This window comes from Vombatus ursinus, unplaced genomic scaffold (assembly GCF_900497805.2).
Source record: "Vombatus ursinus unplaced genomic scaffold, bare-nosed wombat genome assembly UNPS02014798.1, whole genome shotgun sequence".
Classification (NCBI taxonomy): Eukaryota; Metazoa; Chordata; class Mammalia; order Diprotodontia; family Vombatidae; genus Vombatus; species Vombatus ursinus.
The window spans coordinates 24028146-24052668 of record NW_020954576.1 but is presented as its reverse complement, the minus strand read 5'-3'; the positions used below and the strand labels follow the sequence as shown (position 1 = coordinate 24052668).

Genomic DNA, 24523 nt, shown 5'->3' with positions numbered 1-24523 from the left:
GAGCGTGGGGAAGGGGCTAGGAGTGGCCCAAGAAGAGCTGCCTCCCATTGGCCTTGCGTCTCTCAGTTCTCGCTCCTGATTGGCCCAGGAGCCAGAAGCCCGGGCTCGGCGCACTGCTCGCGGCTCGTGGCTCGCAGCTTCCTCTACGCTCCGGGCGCGTGCGGCTGCCCGGGTCCATGTTCCGAAGGAGGAAGTGGCGCCGCCAATCGGAGCGACCCGGAGGGGCGGTGCTTACGGCCGTCCCAGGGTCTCGCGCGGCGCTGCTGGAGAGTTGGTAAACATACTCCTGAGCGCGTGCTGGATCCACAGTGCTGAGTGGGAGGAAGGGTGTGCGCAGGCAGGTGCGGGGCTGCAGGAGGCGGAGGCGGGCTGCTGACCTCCCCAATCCCAGGTAAGGCTGCAGCCCCGTGCGCTTGCTGCATGCACCGCTGCAGGGAAAGGAGAGCCCCCGCCGCAACCGCAGCCGCAGCCTCCGCAGCCTCCGCGCCCCTCCCGGCATCCGTCCCCTCTTGGTGCCTAGGATCCGGCTGCCGCTGCTGCTTCCTTCCCCGGGGGCCCCCGGTGGGTCTCGTCCGCGAGGCTGGCAGTCGTCAGGTGCCCGAGCCCCGACCCTGGAACGCCTGGAGACACCGCGCTGCAGCCCAAGTTGATGACCAAGTGCAGTCGTTCCTCGTTCCTCCCCCGCACCTCCGTGGCCAGTGCCTGGGGGTGCGGTTCCCCGCTGCCCTTTACGAATTCCGCTTTCCTCTTGAGCTCTCTGGTCCCAGGCCCAGGCTCTAGCCTCTGACCTTCAGTCCCTTCTGAGAGGCGCCCTGTCGAGTTTGAACAGGTGAAGCCCAGCCCCGGGTGGGCGAGCCCGGGAGGAAGAGGCTCTCGGGGGGGAAAAATAGTTCTCATCTTTTCTCTTCGACCTGGTAATGCCTGGTGGAGGTGGGAGCTGCCCTCCACGCTTGAGCCATGCCCATGCCTCGTCCGCACCTCCACAGCTAGCTTTGCCAGGCCATCCTGCCCTCAGATTTCTGGCAGGAGGGCACGCCTGGCAGTTGGCACTCCTCGCCCCCGTAGACCTAGATGAGGGTGAAGGTTTTGTGTGCCCCTTTCCTCTCCTTAGGATCTGGATCTTGGACCCTCCCAGAAGACTAGTCTTCTGTGGTCTGAGAACTGGTCCCAGAATTTGGAATAAGGAGAATACTCGCTCCTACGCTTACTAGTTGTTGTAACCCTGGGCAGGATGTGTAATCTCTTAGCTGCAGTTTACTCACCTGTAAAGTGGAAATGCTTGCACTGCCTACCTCACAGGGTTTTTGTGCGGGAAAAGCATGCTTTGAGGATCTACATAAATATGTATATTTAAGTGCTTGCTTTTTTTTGTTTATTTGTTTTATCCACTGGGCCATCGAGCTGCCCCTAAAATGCATGGTTGAAGAACTGGGAAAGAGTGAATGTCACGGCTTCTTTTTTGCCAGAGGACTTGAAAATGCATTCATGCCAACCTGCTGGTTGTTGTGCTGTAAAAGGACAGACTGAGCTGGTAGGGGATTGAGAGACTTACTCAGAGACTGTGGCAGAATGTCCCTTCTTGGAGAGGAGGGACAGCAGGGTGGCTGTGGAGACGAATGACTCCTCACTGGTCAAGCCCAGAGCCTAGAACACTTAAGCTAAGTCTTAAGAAATAGGAGAAAAAAATTAAACAGTAGACACAGTTATTTTTATTATTGACTTACCCTCCCTTGTGTATCCTACAAGATAAGTGAGAAGGTCCATTGTCCTTGTACCCACTTAGGTTCATGGATTTATAGATAGAAGGGATTTCATCTAGTCCAGTGCTTCTTAATCTTTTTTGTGTGCATGTGTGTCATGGACCTCCTGGGCAGTCTGGTGAAGCCTGTAGATCAACTCTCAGAGTATGATTTTAAATATTTAACATTTCAAATATTTAAAATACAAGTGTGTTTTAAAATATTTAAAATAAATTTCATAACATAAAAAAGGAAACCAGTTGTATCAAAATAGTTACCAAAAATATAAAAAAAAAAGTTCATGGAACTCGGGTTAGCAACCCCTATTGTAGTCTGTCTCTCTTATTTTGCAAAAGAGGAAGCTTAACCCCAGAGGATTTAATTGACATGGCTGGGGTACACAAGTAGTAAGTGGCAGAGCTGGGATCTGAACCCAGGTACCCTGATTCCCAAATCTACTGTTCTTTCTTCTGTCATGCTATTCTACTTTACAATTTTTTTTCTTTCTAAAGTAAATGTTTTGGGGCAGCTAGGTATGTATAATAATTCTTGTTGTAGAGATTGAATGTGTAAAGAACAGTGGAAGGGGCAGCTAGGTGATAGAGCACAGGCCCAGGAGTGGGGGAGGACTTGAGTTCAAATTTGGCCTCAGACACTTGACACTTACTGTGTGACCCTGGACAAATCACTTAACCCCATTGCCTAGCCTTCCCCCCAAAAAATGTTTTATTGATTCTCTTTTAAAAAATAAATAAATTTATTTATTTAAAGTTTTCAACATTCACTTTTATAAGGTTTTGTTCTAAATTTTTCCCCCTTCATCCTCCCTACCGTTCTCAAGATGGCATGCAATTTGATATAGGCTATACATGTACAATCATATTAAACATATTTCCACATTAGTCATATTATGAAAGAAGAATTAGAACAAAAGGGGAAAACTATGATAAAGAAAAAAACAAAAAAAGAAAATATGCTTCCATCTGCATTCAGACTTCATAGTTCTTTCTCTGGATGTGGATAGTATTTTCCGTCATGAGTCTTTTGGAATTGTCTTAGATCATTGCATTGCTGAGAAGAGCTAAGTCTATTAAAGTTAGTCATTGCCCATTGTGGCTGTTACTGTGTACAGTGTTCTCCTGATTCTGCTCACTTCACTCAGCATGAGTTCATGTAAGTCTTTCCAGGTTTTTCTGAAATCTGCCTGCTCATCATTTCTTATAGCACAATAGTATTCCATTATAGTCATATACCATAACTTGTTCAGCCATTCCCCAATTGATGGGCATCCCCTTAATTTCCAATTCTTTGCTACCACAAAAAGAGCTGCTATAAATATTTTTGTATGCGTGAGTCCTTTTCCCTTTTTTATGATCCCTTTGGGATATAGACCTAGCAGTGGTAAAACTGCAAAGGGTATGCAGTTTTATAGCCCTTTGGGCATAGTTCAGATGCTGTCCAGAATGATTGGATCAGTTCACAACTCCCCCAACAGTGCATTAGTGTCCCAGTTTTCCCACATCATCTTCAGCATTTATCATTTTCCTGTTTTGTCATGTTAGTCAATCCGATAGGTGGGATGTGGTACCTGAGTTGTTAATTTGTATTTCTCTAATCAAATACAATGCTTTTTCTCAAGCCTTCAAGGAACCTTTCCAAGGAGTAGTGGAGGCTAGCAGAAGAGAATGAAAGAAAGATGAGAGGATTAGGTTTTGACCTCTGTAGTCTGGAAATGTCTGGAAAGTGCCTTTGGGTGGGACTTCAGGCTTAGGTTACAGCTGTGACTTTGCACCTGGTGAAGTGGGTGAAAGCAATGTAGGGTTTTGATCACCTGACTGTACTGTGCAAATGGTAGACCAGTTCTCTTTCTGGGGCTTAAAGTAACCCAACTATAGTTTTATTTTTGCCTCACTGGCTACCCAGCCAGTAGGAGTAGGGAAATGGCTGCTGCTGTCAAAAGGACCTTTTTAAAAAAGCTTTGCTGATGGCTTTTTGCTTTTTCTGCCCCAGTATTTCCTTCCTTGTAACCAAGAAAAACAATTAAGACAAACCAGTTGACACAGCATCTGACTGTGTAAGCAAGATAGGGCCAGTAGTCAGTCTTCACATCTCTGAGATGAGAGAAGTGTAGTTTTTCATCTGTTCCCCTGGGTCTAGATATTGATCCTTACAAGTTAGTCTGAGTTCATCTGCCTTTTAGTGTTGGTTTTGCTTATGTTATTGTAGCCAATGAAACAGGCATATTTTGAGGCTTTCCCAGGGTTCTCTGGCACAGGGTGAATGTCCCCCCCAGTAATGAAGATGCTGTTGCTCTGAGGAGGATAGGTACCCTGGCATATTAACTAACTTAGGGGTTGGCCCATAGGGAAAGGAGCATCGTTTCTATGTTTGGGAGGATGGGCAGTCTTCATCAGGTTTCCTGGGTGTCCTAAATGGGAAGAATAAGGATAGGGGGGTTGTTGAATTTCTTTTACAGAGTTTTGTATTTGTGATAAGTGACCAATGTTCTCCAGCTGTGATAAGTAGGAGGATTCGTTCTATCTTTATTGATTCAGGGAAGCCTGGGAAGATTTGAATGGCATAGAGGGAAGAAAGGAGAACCAAAAGAACTAGGTGCCAACTATGTTAGCTGCCCTTCTGTAGCTGAAGACAACAATAATATCAACATATCTGTATTATGTACAGAGTAAGGAAGGTCAGGAGAGATCACAATGTGGAGGACAGTGTGGACACTCCTTTGGGGAAAGTCAGCGTGCACATCCTTTGGTGGGGAGGGGTAGTGTACTGTCATGAAAATCTCTCCTTTTTTGTTTGTTTCAAGTATGCCTGTACTTGTCAGTAGAAACCAAAGTAAAAAAAAAATTAAGTTTTTATTGAGCAAGACTGTTCTCTTCCCTTTGGGTGAATTCTATATATCAAAGTAATACATAACTGCTCTCTCTCCCAAGGGGTATTACAGTAGTAACACTCACTGCTACGGGACAGAATATATGTGAACAGGGTCAAGTGGGTAGTATTAGGTGTTTAAATATCCTGTTATCTCTCAGTTATCTATAAATGGATTAGCCATCTTGGCTCTGGAGTCTTATCCCTTACTTCCTTCTACCTTCTGGCTCTCTGTTGGTGGGATTGCTGTGGGAGGCTTTGTCTGAAGAGGGCAAGGGCCTGAATGAGTTTTCCAAAGCCAAGGTCAGTCAGAAGAAAATCTGTACTACTTCTATACTCCCATGAGCGTAGCTTGTCAGGAGTTCATTGGGGCTGGATGGTGGCACATGAAGTCCAGACAACCTGATGCTTATGGCTGATGTAGATTGTGGGCTAGTGGGAAGAAGAGATTTGGAGTCAGCTCCTGATTTGGCTCTTTATTTCTCTTCTCTGGGCCTCAGTGTTTTTTTTTTTTTATCATCATCATCATCATCATCATCATCACCACCACCACCATCATCACCCCACCACCATCACCACAGTAACTAGCACTCATAAGATAAAAGGGCATAGTTATGCCATGCTTGTGCAAGAAAAAATACCACCCCATACACTATCCTCAGATTCCTTAGAGCTTATTTATCCTTTCACGGTTTATTAAGGGTTTTCATGTGAGGGTATCAGGTTAGTTGGATGCTCCATTCTTGAGCAGCTGCAGTTGTCCACATAAGAACTAGGAGAGGAGAGGGTTGAGGGCTCTTGCCTCCAGGGTGGGGGCTTGCTGTCGGAGGATCTATTATTGGGACACTCCAGACATAGCAGAATAACTTTACACAGAGAGCCTGAACCGTGGAGTCACTTTTGTTGCCAGCTGAAATAAGAGCCATGTGCTGTTAGAGGTGTCTTGATTGGATTGTAGTCCCTGAGAAGAGTGCCAATGTGCCTCTAAAATACCACTCAAGAACTTCAGAAAGCACTTCTCCCAGGGAGAGGTGGAGGGGAATGAGTGTAGAGGGCTGAAGGAGCTACCCTAATTCTTTCTCTATGTACAGAATTAAGACTAAGCACCCGCCTGTAGGGCATCTAGTTGCTTTACATGATGATATTTCTCTTAAAATACAACATTTGCTAGGAGAGCCTAGATTCGGGATTTCTCTAAGCCTAAAATGGGCCTGATAAGTGTCTGTCCATCAGTCAACAGATATTTTTTCATTAATCATCTTCCAGAGTGCAAAGCACTATTCTAGCTCTGTGATCCAGGCTTATAAAATGTAAAGTCGAGGTATATATTTAGCCACATCCATGTATTTCTCTTTGAGTGGCTTGAGTTGTGTCTGACTCTTCGTGACCCTATTTGGGCTTTTCTTGGCAAAGATACTGGAGTGGTTTGCTGTTTTCTTCTACAGATCATTTTACAGGTGAGGGAACAGGCAAACAGGGTTAAGTGACTTGCCCAAGGTCACACAACTAGTAAGTGTTTGAGGCTGGATTTGAACTCAAGTCACCTTGACTCAAGGCCTTGCAGTCTATCCACTACACCACCAAACTGCCCTGTATGAAAGTTCTTTATTTCAGATAATGGAGAATGGAGTATTTTTTCCCACCTGCTCTACCGCATAGCGGGACATATCAGAGGACTCGAGAAGAATATATTTATATCTTGTTTTTCTCATACTCTATACTTTTTTTTTTTTAACCAAACCTGTGATTTCCCTGTAATGAACTTCTTTTCTCATCTGCCCTGCAACAAAGAGTCTTGGAGAGTTGCCTGAAGGTGCTAAAGGTTGAGTGACTTGACCAGGGACACAAGCCAGTCTCTGTCAGAGGTGGGATTTAAACCTAGGTCTTGCTGACTCTGAGACCAGAGCTGTAGCCATTACCCTACTCTGCCGTGCTACACGTGACCTCATGTTAAAGTACAGGGAAATCATCCTTAGCTCCTTCATTGAAGTGGCCTGATCGAAACCTCAAAAAACTGCAAGGTTAGACTTGGTCTAGGTGCTTCCAGCCCTCAAAAAGAACTCTTAAAAGCACCATCGTAATTCTCAGAATTGATTGGTTCTGATTGGTGGTTCATTTATTCTCTTCTAGATGGGGGGGATGATCAGGGAAGGCTTTCAGGAGAAAGGAGTTAGAATTGGGCCTTGAAGGATGGGTCAGATTCCAAGAGAGAGATTTGGCAGGGAGGACATTGTAGATGGAAAGTGCTGGTGCAAATGGCGGGTTGGCCATGCAGAGGCAGGGGAGCCTAAGCTGTTTGTGTTTGGCTGGAGACTGGCTGTGAGTGTAGAGGCATGATGAGAGAGAATGGATGGGGATTGGGTAGGTATGGAGAGCTTTCCCTCTGCTTCTGAGAGGAGACCTTAAGCAGCACATGGGTTGCGATTGACCGGAAAGCTGAATATCTCAGAATAGTCTGTGGTCAGTTGTGCCTCTTTGGCATTTCATTTTATCACTTGGCACAGGGGCCTGGTGGAGTTTGACTCATTGCTTGCCCACTCCTGGCCCTTCAGCTCTGAGTTGTTGTCATCCCCTGTCTGCTCTCTCACCAGTTCTCCTGCATTGGCTATCCCATCGTTCTTTCCAGCTGTCAGCCTGGGCTCTTATCCTAGCTCTAAACCTATCTACCGTTGCATTCTGGAGGACTGTATACATAGGGCATAATTCCTTTGGTTTTGTTAGAATTGGGGTCACCCTAACCCTCTCTCCCAAATTCTAGTCTTGTACGTTTGTATTTCCTTAGAGGCCAAGGTCATCATGCTTATGATTAAAATAATTACTCTGTAGCACAGTTGCACTCAAAACTTTGTGGTCCCTTACACTCTTAAAAATCATTGAAGACCTCAAAGAGCTTTTGTTTATGAGGGTTGTCTCTATCAATACTTAGTGCATTAGCAATTAAAACTGATAAAAAATTTTGAAATATTAATTCATTTAAAAATACAAACTTATTACATATTAACATAAATAACATTTTATAAGAAAAATAACCATATTTTTAAAAAATTTAGTGAGAAAAGAGGCAAATGTAAATTGCAAATTGCTTTTGCACCATGAGTGCAAATGTTAATACTGTTATTTCAGAGTAAACCATCAAATTCAAAAGAGTTATTCAGTGCTTTTAATGTTTCAGCACTACTTTAATTGCTGCCGAGCATTCACATAAAAGGAGATCTGTGCTGTTATAGGAATATAAGCAAAACAGCAAGTCTGACCACATCTATAAACTTGTTCATTTATAAGGCAAAAGTACGGTTCTGCAGATGAGATATTAACTCAGTGTTCATGTTTGCAGATCAATCTTTAATTCACATATAAGCTTCTGGAATACTCCACCCTGCGCTCAGAAGAGAATGAGAGTGAAAAATGGAAGTAAAATCTTAGTGTTATTATGAAAATAGTTTTGACCCTGCAGAGACACCCTGAAAGGGGTCCCTGAGACCCTACTTTGAGAATTGCTGTTTATTTAACCCTGAATAGCTCCTCTTCCTTCTTTCCCTGTGGAGGTGAGGGAAGATTAGCACACATGTATGCAAAGGGTATTGTACTTCTTTGCACACTCAAATTTTTACAGTTTTTACTTTTCTAATGCCCTGCCTTCTTTTATGCAGAGCATGCATTGATTTTTATTCTGTTATCCAGGAGGTGGCTGATTGACCTTCTCCTTGCCCTTCAAGTTTTATTTTTTGGTTTGAGAAATTCCTTTGAAATGTTCAAGTCGTTTAAAGTTAAAATCCAAAGAGGGTGTTGTTAACACTAGAAATTGGTTGCTTCTTGGCAGGTTTTCCCATTGGCATCTTTCCTAGCTCAAAGGAGGGTGAAGGTATGAATAAATTGCCTTGTAACTTGTAGGTAGGGGTGGTTACTGTTTGACTGGACTTTGTAGCAAACATTTCAAGTCTTTCTGTAGTTTTTTAAAAAGTAGTAACTTTTGCTCTTTGGCTTGTTAACCACATTAGAACATTAGATAAAACCATAGCTGATTACCTCATTATAGTTCAGATTACCTGTACTTTCCTGTTCAGACTTGTAGTCCAGACTTAATAAGCAGGATGTAAATTTTCCTCTTGAGAAACAACTGTGTCTTTTGTTTCTGTTTCTTTTCATTCCTTCCTCAAAACTTTACATTGATGCCAGGGACAGAAGTGAGCAAATCTCAAGGTCATTTCTGTGGTGGACTCTTTGCTCTTTTTTCTGTATTTTCTGGGGGTCGGGGGAGAACTTTTTATTTTTAATTTTTGGTTTTGTTAGTGTATTTTTTACACTGTAATAGTTTTCCAATAGCTCTTCCTTATAGCAAACAGAAAAAGTTAAGCTTAATGTGTAGCAAACTCTTCAGAGAGATGACACCACTTTTTTCTTGTTGAGGGTCTTTCAGAACAGATCTTCCTAAATGAGAGATTGAGCAGGGACTGTTGTTTGCCTTTCTTTGTTTCCTCAACACTTAGCATAATGCCTGGTACATATTAGGCACTTAATAATGTCTTGTTGACTAATTGGCACTGGTGCTTTTTGAGTCTTGCTTATTGTGGATGGAGAATGCTACCTTTGACTATTCCCTGTGGTTGAGCCTTTTCCCCTTTTCAATATAATATAAAGGGATGCAGAGGGATTGGCACTTGCCCAGAGTACTTTCAGACATGGTATTCTGCCTTTCTGACGTGGGTGAAGGGATGTGTGAATGTTTGTATGTGTGATAATTGCTGTATTGTGTGTGACTGTCTGATTTCTTTATATACCTTCTGTGTTTCCCTTATCCAGGATATAGTCTCAGTGATTGGTTTTTAAAACTGTTGGGTTTAGTCACTAGCCTCAGTTTCCTCATTTGTAAAATGGAGTTGATAGTCTTTTGGCAAAATTATGGATTGAGAAAGTTCTTTTTAAACCACTTCTCTCTTACCACCTCAAAACAAAAAGAAACGTGCCCATTAGAAGAATAACAAAAGCAAGAAGAAACTAGAGGAAGCAGGTTACCATAAGACCATTAGTTACTACAGAGTTGCCTTATCCATTTGCTTCTCCTAGCTGTGCCCAGTGTTCCTCCAGGGACTGGTTCCCTGGCTCTGCGGCCCAAACTCTGTGTGGTTGTGATTATGTTTAGCCTTTTCTCTACTAAGGATTGTTATCAGCTAGACTCTGCTGACCACTCCCCATGCCTTTGTGGGTTGAGGTCCATGAATATTACCAGTCTCAGGGGTCTGCCTAGAACCGGGGAGATTACTGCCTGAGGGAAGAACCCGGAAATATGGAGCATGTTACATTAGAGAAGGGAAGGGGCTTATGGCAGAAGGCTGGATGAAAGGTGAATTGTAAGTCTGTCTGTGGATTGAGTCTTCCCTCAGAAGTGACCCAGCCCATAGTGGAAGGAGATCATAGAATTAGTCCAACCCAAGCGGTCTGGGAAGCTGTGAATGGGAAGCATTCAACAGTGCTGGGTCTGTCTACTTCAGTTCTACTAGTACAGAAGGGAGAGGGACTTCTGGAAAGAAGGGCAAATATAGGAAGTGCTTCACAGAAAAACCATCGGAGAGTCTTGATGAGATAGGCATAATGAGCAAACAAGCTAGATACGCAGCCAGCCTGATAAATAAGTGTTACAGATTGGGAGAAATAGACAAAGAAATCTCTAAGGAAAGGGAACATATTGCAATTGTCTCTCTCTCTCTCCTCTCTCATGACAGTGGGTTAACTGTAAGAACCTCCTGAATATTTCTGAAGAGCAATAAAAGAATTAAAAGGACAAATAATAGAAATAAGGGTGTAAACGAACTCAGGAACTCAAAGAAGAAATTAGTAAGACAAACAAGGAGAGTGGAGAATTTAGAACAAGTGACATTTGACTTGGGCTTCTTTGAAAAAGAGTGACAGGTAGTTGATTGAGAACTTAAAACAAGTCACTTTAAGGGGAGAATGCACTCTTCAGGAGAACTTTTCTGAGAAGGGGTTATATTTCTTAGGACTGCTCATTTAGGGCTGGGAATTGCTGGGACAGTAGGGGCATCCAGCCAAGAGGTTGGACAGATAGAATAGGCTTATGAACAAGTATGGAGGGAGCACATACTGACATTAGGATCACAATGATAAAAAATAAGATATACTAAGAAAAGTCAGTATCTTATTCATTTTTCATAAAAAATTATGATATATATAAACATAATATGATGAAGGAAAAGGCAGGGAATAGGACTGGGCCCCACTATTTAAGATACGACATTTCCACCTCCCCCTCAGCCCTACTGTCTCCCACTGAATTTAAGAATTCTGAGAAAGGAACACAATAAAGAATGTTACTCAAACTAAGAGATTAGATGTGGGGAGGGCTGGGGAGGAACTGATATCCTTATGTGTGGGAGGGAGATAAAAAGAATGTCCATAATCTAAACTAAAGAAAACTAAAAAAATTTGGGATTGTATTGGGAGTTTAGGAATCCGTGGAAGGAGACCAGGATCAGATTAGTGTAAACAAAATAGAACTCAGAATTAGCACTGGAAATAAAGAGCTTAATAGAAGAAAGCATAGATTTAATACTTACAACCTTTAATGTGAATAGTTCAAACTTCTCAATAAAATGACAGAGAAAATGAAAGAATGAATAAAAAAAACCTGACAATTTGCTGCATTGAAGAAAAACATTGAAAAGATACAGATACATAGTGAAAATGAGGTTCTCGAATAAAATGAATCTTGCCTCAAACAAATCCTGAAAAGCAGGCAGTACCATCATGATTTCAGGCAAGGCAACAATTAAAGTTGGTAAATTTACAAAAAATCTATGTGTTTAAAAGTGCCATAGATAGTAAAACAATGTCATTACCAAATATGTGCACACTAATGGCACAGAAGAGACAGTGATATTATTACAATAATGGGGGGTGCTTGAATGTTCACCCTTCAGAGCTGGATAAATCCAACAGAAGTATAATCAGGAAGGAAAATACTAGAGGTGAGCAGATTGCCAGAAAAATTGGAGCTGAAAGATTTGAGGTGGTTTCTGAATGTGAATATTAAAGAATACCCATGGGTCTCAGCATTATAAAATGGTTCGTGTTCTAGTACATAAAAAAGTTAGAAAAAACAAGCCCATCATCTGTAGACCATAACTTAGTAATAAATAAAATGTACAGACCCAAATGGAGACTAAGAAATGCTGTCCTAAATACCTAATGGGACAAGAAACAAACAGATCATAGAAATAATAATTTTAAAAAGAATGATAACTGTGAGACAGCATACATAAATTTATGGAACATAGTGAAAGTAGTCCTCAGAGGAAAATGTTTATTTTTTAAAACATACTAACAAAATTAGAAAAACAAAGATCAACTAAGCATGGAATTAGAGACTATAAAGTCAATAAATTAACCTTGAAATAAGCACAAAAGAAATCTTGAAAATTAGAAGAAAGAGAAAATTGAAATTAGAGACTTGAATTGATAGCTGTTTCCAAAAAGGGCTTTCTTTTGTTTAATAAAATCAATGACACTTACTAATTAGATTCCCAAAGAGAAGTAAATCATATTCTAAAAATAAAAAATAAATGAGGTGAGTTCACAATGAATAGTGGGGAATTTTTTTAAAAATTAAAAATTACATACTTTTGAAAGTGAGAATTTCTAAAGGAAATGGAAGAGCATTATACAGAGCATATATAAATAAAGCTTAAAATAAATAATAAGAAATAGAGATATTAAATGCCCTAATACCAGAAGGAAATCAATCTATAAACGAATTATCAAAAAATCCTCTAAGGCAAACTCACAAATTCTATTAAACATTTAAAAAATTAATACCTATGCTACAAAATTGTTCTCAATAATAATGAAGAAGATGCTCTATCAAACTCCTTTTATGAAACAATTATAGTACTAATACAGACATCAGAAATATATAAAGAAGAGATGAATTATAAACCAACATCACTAATACTATTTAAAAATTTTTAAATACAATCTTAATAGTATATCAAAGTATATTAAAACATTTTGTTATAGTTAAATTTTGTTTGTAATACACAAATATGGTTCAGTGTTAGGAAAATTAGCATAACAAATAAAAATCATGATTATATCACTACATACACAAAATCTTTGACAAAATGCTCTACTCTTCAAGGTTAAAAATCCTGTAAAACATAGGCATGCAAAGACCTTTTGTCTTAATATGATCAAAATGATAGATGATCAAAAAAATTCTTCTAAGACCAGAAGCTAGCATTATTTACCATGGAGAAACACTGGAAATTTTCCCGTTAAGTACAGGGGTAGTACAATGATGCCTCCTCCTGTCCCATTGCTTGATTTATGCCATGGAAATGTTTGCTGTAGCAAAAAAAAAAGGGGGGGGAGAGAGAAACAATAAGTTGAAAATACTGAGAGCAATGACGAAAAATTAACCCCATTCATAAATTACATAATGCTTTACTTGGAAAACTCCTTAGAGAACCATGCTCAAGGTGATTGATAGTTTCATTGAAATAGCCTGGAGTCCAAGGGTGGGGAACCTGCATCCTCAAGGCCACATATGACTCTCTAGGTCCTCAAGTTAAGCACTTTGACTGAATCCAGACTTCACAGACCAAATTCCCTTAATAAAAGGAAATTAGAAATGAAAATGTCTTAGCATTATTAGATAGCAAACTGTAGTATAAAGCAATCAAAACTGGTACTGGCTAAAAAGTAGGAAAATAGATCAGTGGAGTAGACTGGGTAAACAAGACAGGCAGTCAAATGCAGTAACCTAATGTTTGATAAAGGCTAGAGAGATGGACTCTCTTTTTAAAAGAGCTGTTGAGAAAACTGGAAAGCAGTCTGACGTGGGGAAGATGGGTTTAGATCAGCATCTTACACTGCGTACCCCACAGTAAGCCCCTGATGGTTGAACAGCCTAAGTAGAAAAGGTCACTTCATGAAAAAATAGAGGACAACAGAAGGAGATATATTTTAGAACTATCATTAGGGGTAGAATTTATGATCAAATTTAGAGGTAGGGAAGCATAAAAGAGAAATTAGATTGTATAAAAATTAAAGCTTTTGTACAATAATGACATTAGCAAGTATTAGAAGAGAAACTAGGAAAATAATAGAGGAAAGTCTGCCTCAAAAATTGCTGATGGAAGCCTGGTTTCCAAGATCTCTTTGGAACGGATACAAATACAAAGTGTCCCGTAAGTCTTGGTGTAATCATTAATGGTTTAAAATTGCATCAAGACTTTTGGAATGCCCTGAATCCTACAGTCAACTATTTTTCTATAAATAAGTGGTCAAAGGAGATGGACAAAAAGACTTTCAAAGAGGAAATGCAAACCATCAGTAGTTGTATGAAAAAGCCAGCTCAAACTGGCTTCTGGGAGCTGATTATTAAATCTTCAGTGTGAACATTTACACATTGGAAGTAGGCAAATGCTACAGGCTGCTAAAGTGGTCCATGACATCAAAAAAGTTAAATACTCCCAGGAGAAAGGGGAGGGGGATGGGAGGAGGAGGAGGAGGAGAAAGGGGAAGAGGGAGGGAAAGAGGGAGAAGAGAGAGAAGAGGAGAGGTTGGAAGAGACTGAGGGAGAGGGAGGGAGGCAGGGAGAGAAGAAAAGAAGGGAGGGTAGGGGAAAGATGGGATATTTTGGTTTTTCTCTTTTTCCAGTTCTTCTTTTTCTGAGACTTTAACTGAAGAGGGGTTAATTCCCTTGAGGAGACTTCGAGACCCGTGGTTCGCTGTTGATAGGTACTGGGTGTAAATTACAGCTCACACTTATATTGTGCTTGAGAGTTTACAAAGTGCTTTATATATCTTCTTTTATTTGACCTTTCCAGTGATTATGTGAAGTAAGTATAGAGAGATTATGTGACCTTTTCAAGATTGCCCATTAGTAGGGCTGGGTTCAAGTCTACTGTATCACATTACTTTTCTAGAGATTATATAGTAAAGGAAAGAAGATAGGCAGAATTCCTCTTGTCCAGTTATTTTTTGGGATAAAGATATCTTTGATCTTCTAAATGAAGCTTTTCCTCATCTCCCCCAAGTGCTAGTGTTCTCTTTTCCAAACCACCTTGTATTTAATTACTGCGTATGAATTTATTCATTTTATGTTTTATGCTGCATATTTTTTAAAAGTACATGTCTCTCATTAGAATGCAAGCTTTTTGCGAGTAGGCATTGTTTCATTCTTTATATTTATTCCACCGTATCTAGCAAAGTACCTGGTATATAGTAGACCATTAATAAATGTTTGTTGATTGATTTCTGCCTGAGGTCTAAAATATTGAATCCCTCCTTCTGAATGTTAGTGCTCTGTTATTCTTGAATGAGAGGTCTGTAAAAAACCAAAATATTTGCACTGAGTGGTAACTGGCGTCCTTGACATCCTCCGCAATAGTTGACTTGCCCAAGGTCACATGGCTTCTTAGAGCCAGAACTAGAACTCAGGTCTCTTGATTGCCAGTTCATTGTTCTTTCCACTACACTGCCAGGAAGGTTAATACTGGATAGTTTAATTTGAAAGGAGTAGTCAGAAGGATAGGAGTTAAGTGGCAGAAAATGTGATCAATTCTTAGCAAAACTTCTATAACTTGCTAATAAAGGGATGGTTTATGTGCACTTGGAAAGGGAAACAGCAGTCATTACAAGAAGCTATACTGGATGAATCTCTTTCCTTTTTTTTTGGCCAGGCTTCCTAGACTGGTAGATTGGGGAACAGCATACACATGCTATACTTGTATTTTAGCAGAGCATTTGAACAAGATGGATGTGGACGGATTATAATCCATGTAGGGTTCAGAACTGGTTATAAAATTAGAGAGTAGTGGTTAATGTACTGATACCAGCCTTGCAAGGTCATTAATAGAGTCCCATCGGGATCTATTTTGGGCCCGGCTCTATTCAAGATTTTTATCTGTGCCTTGTACAGAGGTTTAGATGATATGCTTATCATATTCTCAGGAGATAATGAACTTGGGAGAAAGGAAGTATTAATCTGCTGAACAAGAGAATCAGGATCACCAAGGTCTTTACAGGTCAAAACACCAAATATAATGAAAATATTGTAGTAGGGATAAATATAAACTTCAGTTAAAAAAATCAGTTATATAAGATGAGAGAGATGGGGATAGATAGTTCATGTATAAAGAACCCATGAGTAGTGGCAGTGAAATAGTATAGTGGATGGAGCACTAGACTTGGAATCAGGAAGGTCATTTCAGCCTCAGATACTTATTAGCTGTGTGACTCTGGGCAAGTCACTTAACCTCTGTTTGCCTCTGTTTCCTCTTCTTTAAAATGGGGATAATAATATCTGAAGTACCTACCTCATAGGGTTATTCTGAGGATAACTGTGAGATATGTGTAAAGTACCTTGTAAAACTATAAATGTTAGTTATGTGGATGAGGATGACCTCCCTGAGGACCCTTCCTTTTCTTATATTTTTGTGATAGAAACCAAAAAAAAATGAACATTTTTAAGTGGATAATAGTATCAGTGTAGACTAGAGGTCAAAGAGATTGAAGATGGTGGAAAAGATTATTGGGTTTGTGAGCTGGAATTTGGCCTTATAGCACGAGAGATAAGTAGCCTGATGTGATCGAAGGAGTACTGACTTTGAGAATATAGATCTACAATCTAAACTTGTTCTGCCACTGACTGGTAACTGTGTGACCATGTATGTTCTTGGGCAAGTGACTTCAGATGCCTCACCTTTAAAATAAAGAACTTGGACTCTGTAATTCCCAAGGGCCATTCCAGTGCTGAGGTTCAGATTCTATTTTGTGAGCTGCCTTGTGACCTTTGAGAATGGAGTTCCATTAGAGGAGGGGGAGCAGAAGCCACATTGCGGGATATGTGATAGGGTCACCTTGGTCAGTGTGGTTAGCTTTTTAAAGAGGAAAGTTAGTTCTGTGTTGACATGGACACCTGGTGAATGTTGAAAGAAGTCCAAACCAGATGGTTAGAATGAGGCAGAGATCTTTCCTGCATCCTTCAGTGCCTCTGGAGTAGGCACCTTTAGCTCATCTCTTTTCCAAGGATCCTTGGCCCATGTTATATTGTCAAAGCCAGGTGGCTAGTCTTTGGATACATAACATCATAAACAGCAACCACTGTCAAGCCTCTGTCTCCTGCCCCTCCCTTTTCCTTTCCCCATTACGCCCCAAATGAGGGGGGGAAATGTGACACATCTAATTCTTACTATACCACACAGTCCATTCCCAAAATAAAACTGTCTGCTCCAATAGGAAAAGTTAGTTGAGCTGTCCTAGGCTGAAGTCCAGAAATAAAAAAGCCACCCTATCTATTTATGTAGAGAAGCAACTTAGATCATTTCAATAAATTCAGGTAAATATTTGTGACATTTCTATTATAGGCAGAGCCCTGAGCTAATTCAGCCTAATTTTGCGAAGCTCGCCATGGGGATGGTATGTGGTGGGTCCCATTAGCTGTGTGACTTCTGTCTCCTGGGCCTTGCCCGTCTCAGGACTCCTTTTCTGTTCTCTGTATCCAATTCTTACTGCACAGTGGTAAGCCGGAGAGAATGGTGTGGAGAACGTGAAGAGGACCTCTCTTGTTCTTGAGCCACGCACGTGCTTTTTGTCTGGCTTTCTTTAGTGAACAATCACCAGACTTTCTCTCAGCTTTTCCTGTTGGGAACTTGCTTTTCTTCTGAAGGCCAGTCTAGTTGACTTCCCCCAATTTCAGTCCCTTTAGAAAGAACACCATGGGGACATCTGTAAGGACCCCTCAGAAAACAGCTTGGTTTCTCTGTATCTGAGATATTTGTTGCCCTTTATGATTTTTCCCCTTATTTTACAGCTAACTATCCTTTGTAATCCAGAGGGATGTAAGGTTTACAAAGTGCTTTCTTTACCACAGTGCTCTGAGGTAGGTAGCACAGTTATCATTGTTCCGTTTTACAGATGAGGAAATTGTAGTCCTGAGAGGTGTGCCTGAGGTCACGTGACTCATAAGTAGGGAGCTGGGGCTTTAGACTGCGCTCTTTGTGACCTTCATCTCAAGTCCTCAGTTCTTGCTATGTTCAGGGGAGACCTGCCCTCACATTGCAGATGGCATTTCTAGATACCTGTGCAGTTGTATCTAACAAATGGTGTCACCATTCCTTTTGCTCTCTTGCTTATCAGCCCTGGCAACTGCTCTCTCCAAGGTTACCGCTTGTCTCTTCGTTACCAGAGCTTCTTAATCTTACTCCTTTTTGACCTCTGCAGCATCTGATACTGTTGACCCCTTTCCCCCCAAATACTGTATATGCTTGTGCTCTCCTGCTTCTCCTCCTCACTACCAGCTGTTCCTTCTTAGTCCTCTTTGCGGATCATTTTCCATGTTCTGAACCTTAACTGTGAGTGTGTGCCAAGGCTCTGTCCTGGGCCCCCTACTCTTCTCTGTACATTTTTTTCTCAACAACCTCCTCAGCTCCTGTGCATTTAATTATTATCTGCATGTCTATTTCTAGTCCGTCTTCTGAGCTCCAGACCTACTCATTGGACTTTTTAGACTGGATAGCTCTTAGGCAGCTCAGACTTACTGTCATGTCCAAAATACTCATTTTCTTTCATCTCAGATTCTTCCCTTTCCTTACTATCTCTGTTTCTATCACGGGCACCACCATCCTTCTAGTTGCCCAGATTGGCCACTTAGGAGTCACCTTAAGCTCTTCACTCTCCCTTTTCCGCTATATCTGGCCCTTTACCTGCCGCTTCTTGTCAGTTCTGCCTCCTCAGTGTCCCTCAGACATCCTCTTAGCACACTCAGAGGTCAGGTCCTCGTCACCTCTTGAGGTAGCTTCCTAATCCATCTCCTGGCCTTGTCTTTCCCTTCTCTGATTTCTCCTCCACACAGCTGCCAGATTGCTATCCCTGAAGAATAGATCTGAACACGTCACTTTCAGCAGCCCCCGGTTGCCTTTAGAAAACCTAAACCCCTCTCTTTAATAGTGAAAGTTCCTCATAGTGTGGCTCCACACGCATCGGCCAGACTAGCCTGCTCCTTCCCCGCAATCCATTCCAAAAGACAACCCCAAGTTCCACTGGGAAAGGAGAGAGCCACGCCGTTCTAAACCGAAGGCCATAAATAAGAAGCCACCTCATCTCTTTGTGACCTGGTGACAAATTCCATTTTTTGTCATTCCGTCCATTTGTACAGATTGTCTCATGTGCCTGGGAATGTGCTGCCTCTCCCTGCTGGGAGGGGTGGCGCCCCCTACACAAGGCTCATCTTCATCCCTGCAGCTGCTACTGCCCCTGTCCTCATCCCGAAAATCACTTTGCGTGTATTTTGTATTTATCTCTGTTCCTGTTGTTTCTCTCCAATAGAATGTAAGCGTCTTGAGGACATAGACTACTTTTTTGTCTTTGTTTCACCAGTGCCTAGCACTGTGCTCGACATAGTAGCGCCTTAATGTTTATTGATTGAATGGATGACTAACCAGTTGGACTAGACAGTTCTGTTCAGATTTAAGAACTAGAAATGGCATACAAATCAAGGGCGTTCAGTAGGCTGACTCAACTTGGCCTGCTATCTTCTTTGAGCTTTAATCTCCCTTTCAAAATACCAAATAGGGGCAGGAGAGAATAACCAACCTTTGTAGGCCTTTTCAGGGTGGGGTCTCTGGAAGGGCTTTTATTACCACCCCTTGATGACCCATGGAATTCTCATTGGGACAGTCTCCCCTTAAATAGGAACAGAGGGGAAGCCAGAGTTCCTTTGCTTTACCTTTTTTTTTGAAAGAGTTTGCATTTTATGTTAAAGGACCCTGATATGTGCTCACCATTCAGCCCCCTCCCTTCTCCAAGCTGGGAATCTAATCACCTGATGCAGCTTGCCCCTTAAATTGGCAGCTGAGCTTCCTTCCTCACCAACTAGAAGTTGGTAAGTAATAATGCATGTATTTATATCCTGCCTTTTTTCCTCCCAAGCGTTCAAAGTATGTGGCAGGCACAGAGGCGTTTTCTCGTTCTTCTTTTGAATGATAAAATGGCACATTGACATCACTCAGTGACTTAAATAACAGGCAGGCTCCTTGCTGTCTCTGCTTTCTTGAGTCATATGGTCATTTCAGCCCTTGGTGGTACTTAAAAGGTACTTAAAGCCCTTAAGCTGAGGTTGTGAATAAGAGCCCCATCCATTCTGGCCTCATTCATGCAGACTACCCTTCTTCTCACTGAGTTTATAGGATTTTAGGGCTGAAAGGGACTTTAGTGCTAGATCTGAGCCCCATTCTACTACCCCAGTGTGATAGGTATATTCCAAAAGACTCCTCTCCATGCCAGAACAGAAACACTTAAAAACACTTAAACAGAAGATTTAACGAGGTCTTTAAACAGGGATTTTGAATTGGTGTCATGACATTGTGTGGAATAGGTTAGCATTTAAAGGACTGGTTCTTAGTCATTTCTTCTAATCAAGGAAGAAGAGAGAAAAGGCTAGATTTTAATAGCCAGTTTTACTCTTCCTGTGTCTGTCTATCCTTTCTAAGTTTTATCCCTCTTTTTTTTTTAAGAAATTGTAAATTTTATTTTGTTTTTCAGTTAACAAGTATTTATTTTCCTTCCCATCTCTCCCAAATAAAAACAAAACCGTTTAAAACAATGATACATAGTTAAGGGAAAGAATTCCCACATTGTCTCTAAACATGTATCTCATTCTGCACGTTAGTCCATCACCTTTCTGTATAATTGGCAAATGTTTGAAAAAAATAAGTAGCAATAGAATACAATAGATAATGTTAATTTGTGAATTTCTAAGTCAGTATGCAGCCCCCAGGGAACCCTTTCTGTTTGAGTTTGACACCACTGCTGTGGAGTCATGACTGGACATTTCACTGATCAGAATTCTACCTCACAGCCATCAGATTGGCAAAACTGACAAAAACTGGAAAATAATATCTGTTGGAGGACTGAAGGAAAACAGGTACATTGATGCACGGCTAGTGGAATCAGGAGCCATTTTGGAAAGAATTATGCCCAGCAAGGTACTAGACTGCACCTCTCCTTGGACCCAGTGATACCTCTCCCCAGCCTGTATCCCACAGAAACCAAAAAAAGAGGGAAAGGACTCCTGTGTGCAGAATGTTTATAGCAGCTCCTTTTTGTGGTGGAAAAGAACTGATCACTCTGTGTGGGTCCTTTTCAGTGCTCACAGTGTACTGAGTATCAGTGTACTGATGAATGTGTGTACTAGGCACCCCTGCAGCACCTAGTACAGTGTTCTAGAAATAGAGTACCCTTGGAACAAAGAATCACAGGGCTGAATAATTTAGAGTTGAAAAAGGCCTTAGGGATCATTTAAAGTTCAGCCCCCGCAATTTTACGGATTAAATTGGCATCCTCTTATGCTTGGTAAATGCACAAATAAGTGAGTGAGTGAGTGGAAGATAATTTTCTTGGCTTCCATCATTTAATCTGATGACTTTCCTAGTCCTTGAATTATACCTAATCAGGTAAAACAAGTCAGTAAGCATTTATTAAGCACCTGCTGGTAGGCACCATGCTAAGCACTGGAGGTACAAAGAAAGGCAGGGTGCTCACAGCTAATGGAGAAAGAACATTCGAATAGCTATATACATACAAAGTGTCTACAGGTTAAATTGGAGATCTCAGATGGAAGGCTGTAGCATTAGGGGGGATCAGGAAAGGTTTCCTGCAGAAGGGGGACTTGAGCTGGGACTCGAAGGAAGCCAGGGTCCCAGGGGGTGGAGGTGAGCAGGGCAGACACAAACAGCCCACTCTAACATAACATATGGTTGGTATGTTCTAGCATTACCGAGGAGACAGTGTGGGGCCATTTGTTAGGTATTAAATCTTTGGAGGAGTGAGTTACAGTGTTCTGGTCTGTTTGGACTTACTCAGAAAAGTCATACCTTACTTAAACAAACATACAAGGTAAGACCATTGCAATTTAAGATAAGTGCTCATAAGAACTTCATGTTCCTGGCTGTGCCACTTGTTCCTTGGGCCGTCCTGGGCAAGTCACACAAACTCGCTGGGCCTCAGTTCCTCATTTTAACATGAGACCACGTGACTTGTTATGGCCCAACTGGCTCCAAATACGTGGTCCTGTGGCTAAGGCCCTTCTGGTTCTAAATCTGGGAGCCTAGGAGCCATAGCCCTCCAGACAGCTTGAAGTTCGTTTCTTTGTAAGGCCATATAAACAGATCGTGTAAGTCACCCATCTGAGGGGCTGTGGGTGGAAAAGAGAAGGGAGGCTGTTTCTGAAACCAGAAGCACAAATACTAGGATTTAGAACGGAAAAGAGCCCTCAGGGGTTGTCAAGTTCCAGCCCCTTCAAATGCCTGCCTCCCTTCCTCATTTCCCATTGCAGGGAGGGTCCCCACTTTGATGACTCAGCTTTGTGTTCACTTGCTTTCTCAAATCTTTTTCTGCCATGTACTTAGAGGGGATAGTGTATATTTTAATAACTTAAATTTATATAGTGTTCTGAGGGCTATTTACCTCTCTGTTCTCAGACACTGCGATCACCACCCTGGGGTAGGCCCTTAACACCTGCCCAGCTTACTGCAATATCCTGCTGATTGGTCCCCCTACCTGAAAGTTCTTCCTACTCCCTAGATCTGACCTTGTTACTCTCCCACTTCCATCCCTTGCCCCCATTTCAATCAGTTCTGTAGCTTCCTTGGCCCTGCAGGATCGAATATAAAATCCTTTGTGTGGCTTTTCATAATCTGGCCCCCTCCTGCATTTTCAGTCTTCTTAGATCTTCCTTCCCTCCACTTACTCCACAAATCAGTGATAGTGGTCTCCTTGCCCACACTATCCATCTCCTGATTCCTGATATTTTCCCTCGATGTCCCCTCTGTCTCTGGGCTTCCCTGGCATCCTTTAAGTTCCAGCTAAAGTCCCACCTTCTACAAGAAGCTTTTCTGAAGCTGACTCTGATCTATACTGGTTGTGTGACCCTGGGCAAGTTGCTTAACTTCTCAGTGCTCTTGGCGGCCCTTTAAGGCTAGTTGCAGGGAAGGAGTAGGCCTGTTTGGGTAGAGGGAGAGACCTAAACCAGTAAAAATCACACATATAGTCCCTTATCTTGTCCCTGTGCATTTTACAGATGAGGAAATTGAGGTACAAGAGATTAAATGACTTACCTAGATTCTTAGGGTTACTGTTGGGATAAACTGACTCCAGGAACTCAAATCTCTTACCCAAGTGAGTGAGTGCTCCTTCCTCTATACCTTGCTGCCTTTCACTGTGATAAGGACGCTCATAGCATAGGGTGTCCTTGTTCCCTAAACAAGGGTATTAGACTGCTCCTTCGTAAACCCATAGGGATCCTGTTGATTTTCCTTCTTAAACCAAAGGGTGTTAATATAAATAAATAAACCATCCCATCTATGCAAGCTGTGGCCTTCTTTTCAGCCTGCGATCTTAGGTATGGGCAATATGTTTACAACTTCTCCATCCTTCTCCTGATCAGATTGATGTAGCTTTTGTCAGCCAGGGCACGATTGCTCTTTCACATGTGCGAGGGTGTCATGTTCAGAGCTGTTGTCCCCGAATGAAGGGCTGCGGTTTCACACAGGCACGCACAGAGTTTATTTCTAGACCTCTGACTAGTATCCAAACAGTTCCTGACCAGTACGTGAGCTAGGGCCAGCAGTTCAACTAGACCTGTTTTCTGGTCCCACCTGAACAAGCCTTTGACAGCCATGATGGACCATTAGGGATCGAATGATTAGTGCCTTTAAATAAAGTGGATGGTGTACATCTATCCTGTCTTCCTCCCGCCTCCCCTTATCCCTCTGCCCTGTCCCTTCTCACTCTTAAAAGTCTTTGCTAAAATGCCTGGTCATTTAGGCTGTGCTTTGTATGTGTGAGAAACAAATTGGTTAGAATTTGGGTTAAGGCATCCCTGGACCAGAATGAACAGCTATAACACTGGGATTTGTCATCACAAGTGCATCTTTTTCACCAGTTTTTGTCGGTGACTGGGACCGGCTTAGGGAGAATTGAGTGGATGGGAGAACGAATGGGGCTTGCTTCTCTGTGTGTGGGTATGTGCTCTTATATGGTATTTTTGTTTGTTCACTTGTCTGAGACAGTTGATGAGCATATATTTCCATCTGTCACAGAATTTAAGATTAATTCCTTCCTTAAATTGTATAAAGATGCTGGAATAATACTTATTTGAGTGACAGGTCTGCAGAAGTGAGGGGAAGGGAGGTATAGATAGGTAGTTCAGATTTCTATTCATGCATTTCATTCTTCCTTCTGAGCAGCTGTAAGAAAGAACCAACTTTTACTTTTTTCTGGTGATTTTAAAAAAAAGAGGAAAATAAAACTTTAAAGGATATGAATAAAATAATTTTTAATAAAAAAGCAAAGAAGAAATCGATGCATTAGTAAAAGAAACATTTCCCTTACTGGGCAATAACAAGAGAAAGGCTGCATCCAGGTCTCCATCCATTACCATCAGTAAACACTCCTCCCCCACCCCCTTTATTTTTCTCCAGTCATCCCCAGCTCCCTTCAGAAAACTTCTTGAAGTGGAATTTTACAGGCCTCCTACTGAGCCTACAATCCTGGATACTTTTTAATCTTAATTACTGGAGTGTATGTTTGTTTTTTCATATTCTTAAGGGGATAATAGGAAAGGAAGGGAGAGGATAAAAAGTTTCCATTTCAGGGCAAAACCAGAATTGTGCAGAAGTAAGAGAGAGAAGAGGGGAAAAAAACGTGAAAAGCCTTTTAATGAGAACATTGGAAAAGTCCCTTTTAGTAGTTCTTTGCGTTAGCAAAATTCTCTTTCTGCTGTTCCACATAGAGGCTGCCCTCTCTTTGTTTTTCTCCCTTTCTTCTTGAGGGTACAGCTAAGATCAGAGTCTGTGCCTATTTCTCTTGAGGGTCCCTAT

The 24523-nt window shown here is 41.6% G+C and overlaps 1 protein-coding gene across 3 annotated transcripts in view; it reads left to right on the top strand.

Moving 5' to 3' along the window:
• The first annotated feature begins 255 nt into the window (after positions 1-255).
• The window catches only part of LOC114049714 (atypical kinase COQ8A, mitochondrial-like), a 76386-nt gene continuing 52118 nt past the window's right edge, over positions 256-24523 (top strand). The window contains exon 1 of one of the 3 annotated variants that reach the window (XM_027871080.1): positions 256-391. The gene's annotated coding sequence lies outside the window, so the exon portion shown is untranslated. Of the gene's footprint in view, positions 392-620; positions 830-21760; positions 21817-24523 lie in introns of those variants that run through there. The other 2 variants (XM_027871082.1, XM_027871081.1) reach the window with 2 other exon arrangements.